This window comes from Cryptomeria japonica, chromosome 1, assembly GCF_030272615.1.
Source record: "Cryptomeria japonica chromosome 1, Sugi_1.0, whole genome shotgun sequence".
NCBI lineage: Eukaryota > Viridiplantae > Streptophyta > Pinopsida > Cupressales > Cupressaceae > Cryptomeria > Cryptomeria japonica.
In genome coordinates this window covers 131,039,995-131,044,855 of record NC_081405.1, presented here as the reverse complement: position 1 = coordinate 131,044,855, position 4,861 = coordinate 131,039,995, and positions in this window count along the sequence as shown.

Sequence of the window (4,861 nt, the reverse complement as noted above, 5' to 3'; positions counted from 1 at the left end):
GCTATGGAGGTGGCAAAACAAGATCAAGGATCTTCAATGAAAGCATAAGGGAGTCCCAAAATGAAAGATCAAAGGATGCAAATATGCAATGATATTTTATTAATAATACAATGAGAAATATTTGTATACATAAGCAAGGGTGGGACATAGGACAATATAAGTCTATGACACATGCCTTAATCTTATGACTTGAGACAAAAAGTAAATGCCCTAAGTAAAATTAACTAGAAGAGTGTGAAAAGGTCCTAAAAGGAAACTATATAGGTAGAAAACCCTACTCATACCAATAACCCCCCTTAAGTGTAAGTTAAGGAGGGAAATAAGAGCAAGGATATGCCTTGACAACATGCCCTCTAGGGGTACACATGTACAATACAATTTCTAACAATTGAAGAAAAAAGATAAAAACTTGTAAGAAATACTTTTCTCCGAAAGAGAAAACATGAAAGAGTGAAAGAAAGTACTCAAAATGACACAAAAGAAAAACTTCCTTCACTAATGCTCTTTAAAGTATAGGCAAGATAAAATCCCATGTAGAAATTGTCCCCTATCTTGCCCTCCCCCTCAAGCCCCCATATGAGAGAATAGAGACCATGCAACCTTCCAATGTGTAATTTCTAGCACTTGCCACAAGAGAAGAAAAGATCATTTGACCACCCTTACCTCTAATGTGTAATCTCTTGTAATGATGGTAGATGCTTGACAATGAAGGTTAAAGATGATACAAAATTGTTGAACAACATTTCTTCCCTTTGGAAGATACAAAGCCAATAATGTATGTGTAAAGGGTGAAAAGTTAAAGTTTCCACCCAAGATGAAGTAAAACCACTAATTTTTATATGGGACCTTTACATTCAAAAGAGGTTGAATCCAATAGATTTAGTCACAAACCAACAAGGATAAGGACTGAAAATACTAATTGGATTCAAGGTGTGAATTTGTTTGCCCTCTTTTGTAAGTTGAATTGTTGAAATTAGGGTAAAGTGTTGGAAATGAAGGTAAACACATAAAAATTGCAAGCTATAGTAGTCGGATTCAAACCTACTCTCTGAAGGATCTCCTAAAATGTCGGGACCGTGGCGCTGGTCGCCATGGTTCTCCGAACTTTTCACGCTCTGAAGGGGGATTGATTCGTCACTACAAATAAGGCTTATCCTGAAGATCATAGCTCCATACTTGTTTCTTGCACACATAAAGAAGGGGTAATAGGTTGGAAATAGGGGTTTGCCTAAGTCAAACCCCGGTTTGGAATCAACCTTGAATGAAATAATGTAAATACTGAAATAAAATGATGAAAGGATATACCTTAGATCTGGAATGATTGATAATGATGCTTTTTTTCGTTAATGTAATCACATATGATGCATGAAATGACATGAACATGACAAAACCCTAATCACACACACATGCTTGCATATGAATGATGTAATGTTGCTCCATAATAGATGAATGAAGAATATGCAACCTTGAAGATCTCGAGAAATGCTTGATGATGAATGCTTCAATACTAGAATGCTTGAATGCTTGAATGTCTTGTGATTGTAATCTCTCCATATATCAAAATGAGAGGGGAAAGCCTCCTTATATACTTGCCCCCTGAAAAACATGTTAATTTTTCGACATAGGTCGACATGGGGCTAAGTTTACCACTCAAATTTGAAATGGGTAAAGGGGTTCAAAATGGGGCCCAAATAGGGAGGACCATGGTGCCATGGTCCTCGTGAGGACCAAGGTGCCATGCCCTGGTCCTACCCCATTTTAGGGCCAAAACAAAGGGGACATGTGATGTGTAAAGTGAAATTAAGGCCATATTTGCATGATGTAAGCATAATTGGGTCCTAGTCAAGCATAGGGATACAAACAATAAGGTGAGGGCCCCAAATGTGGACTAAATTGTAAGGGAATACAATTTAGGATGCTACATTTAGCCACCACTTTAGCGGGAGCATGAACCTGCACAAATACTCATGATAAAGTAGATGAAATTGAGATGAAGAAAAAGAGCAATGCAGAGAAAAATCACAAGGAGTATAAGACATCACTAATTTTGAGGAACCAAGCCCCCAATCTTAGGATATTAACTCACTCAAATATATACAAGAGCACACAAAAAAAAAGGCAAAAAGACAAGAGACAAAAAGACACAAAAGAAACAAAAGCTAAGAACAAAAAACAAGACCTTAAGTCAACCAGTCGAAGAGACCTCGATATCAAAATATCTCAACCACTAATATCATTCTTGAAAAATGCCATCTTAAGAACACAAGTGATCATATAAAAGAGAAAAGCATACATCATCCATGAACAAGTAGCTAAGCTATGAGCTCATGAGAAGGAGGAAAGAGAGAGAGAATGAATACACCCTAGATGTCTTTTTCTAGATGATCCATGAGAAAAATGATGAAAGAGGACATATATACTTGCCCCTAGATGTGTTTTTCTAGGTGATCTATGTTGGGGAGGAGAGTAGGAATAGTCTAGCTATGTTTTGCTAGATCTACTCATCCTCGTGCATGTGTGCAAGTGATGTTTGGAATCAAGCATGAAGTATCTCGTGTAAGACTGTTTTGTCTGGTTTCGAGAATGAACACCTCATATAAGACAAATGATGCATAAAATAGGGATGAAACATGAGGTTGCAACAATCCCATGTTGATAAATGAATCGAGGATTAAGCATGAGGATGAAATAATCCCATAAATGATGGACAAAATAGGGATGAAACATGAGTATGCAACAATACCATATTGATAATTGATAGTCAAAATGCAACTAGGAGGCTGCATATATGCTCCCCCCCCCCAAGATGTCAACATAGTCCTATGTTGATGTCTTAAGGTAGATAGAAAAACAAGGACACACACCTTCAACACCAAGGAGATATCTACTAATTAATAATGCATGCATTCCAAGCTAGAGTAGGCTTTGTTTCTTTGAGCAAGGAAGATATAATTGTAGAAGAGATATCTTGCAACAAATGTAAAGGGATCCTTTTGAGGGATGTGTAGACACTGAAAAATGTCTTTTTCATCATGTACTGATTATTCTCTAATTAATTAAGTATTTATGTAATTATTTGACTAATTATTTCTTTGATCATCACATTCAACATTTCTAATTATTCTATTGCCATTCTTTAATCAATTCATCATTTAATCAATCAAACCCTTCTCAAATATTAATTAAATATTATTTATTTGATTAATTATGACTTATTCTTTAGTTAAATAATCTTTATTATTTAATTAAACTCATTTCTAATGTTTAAATAATTTAATTTAAATAATTTAAATAAATTAACAATTATTCCTCCAATCCTCAAATTCTAATTCTAATTAATTCACCTCATTTCATTTCATTCTTCCCCAAATTTGAATTTCACTTCATTTCACCAAATGTGAATTTCAATTAATTTCATGTGGCATTCCAAAATCTAAATTCAAATCCAAATTGAAAATGAAAATCAAATTCAACTTCAAAATCCTACAACACATGTTGAAAATCAAATTGATTGATGAAATCAGTTAACTAGTTAGTTAACTCGGTTAACTCTTCAATCACCCATTTTCACTCAAAATCAGCTTTTTCTAACTAATCAATCAATTCAGTCTTCTAATCCATCTAATCAGTCATCTCCCCAATCAGCCCAGTCAATTGGCTAATCAATTGAGTTCACTCTTCAATCAATCTGAGTTAACAAACCAATCAATTGAGTTCATTCTTCAATCATTCTGAGTTAACAGACCAATCAATTGAGTTCACTAATCAATCAAACTTAGTTATCTATCAATCAACACTTGAGTTCTATTTCTCACCCCTTTTGTGTTGAAAATCTATAAATTCAACCTCTTTTGTCAATTCAATCTAGAATCACAATCTTCGAAATAGTTCCTAATCTATGCAGGAAATTAGTGCAATACCTGAGAGCCAATTCAACAACAACTAAGGAGAAGAGCAATGGAAGCTTTGTCAAATTGATTGAGGGAGTCTTAATTAGATTTATTTGCTCAATTCAATTGATTTTACATTATTCGATTATTATTTCAGATTAATTCTAAGTAGATTAGATTTTGTGATTCGCTCTTATAATCTGATTAATTATGATGATTTTAACCTTGAAAACAGGATGTATGATTAACAAAGGATGAAGAGATCTTTGCATAAAGATATCTACCTCCAAGAGTAGAGGAGATCCTTAGTAAAGATGGCATCTAAGAATACACACCTTCTCCAAAGTGGATTCTTTGGATTGCACACTTTCACTAAGGAGAGATTGTTCATAAAAGATGCACCATTTCAAACAAGGAATGCACACACACTCGTAAGAAATGACATCAAATTATGAAAGATGCAACTCAACAAAGGAAAAAGGCAATCTTTAGAAAATGAGAGAGAGAGAGAGAGAGAGAGAGAGAGAGAGAGAGAGAGAGAGAGAGAGAGAGAGAGAGAGAGAGATTTGAAACATTATTCTTGCCCCCCAAGCATGGAGACAAGGACACCAAAGAGAGATCATTTATAAAAGACACACTCTACTAAAATAAGGGAAAGATCCTCTTAGGGATGCATGTCACAATGTAGAAGGGTTCATTATAAAATATACAACTCAATAGAGAGAAGAATTTGATGAATGACTAGAGACTTTCAACACTAAGGAAGAGGTCCAATTAAAAATATGCACTTATAAGGGAAGGGTAAGATCCTCATTAGGGATACTTGTTCCAATAAGAGGAAGGGATCCTCAACAGGGATATACACCTCCACAATTGATAAGAGATCCTTAATAAAGGTCCTACTTCACAAAGGGAAAGTGAATCCTTAGAAAGAAAGGATGATTGAAACGTTATTCTTGCTCCCCAAGCAT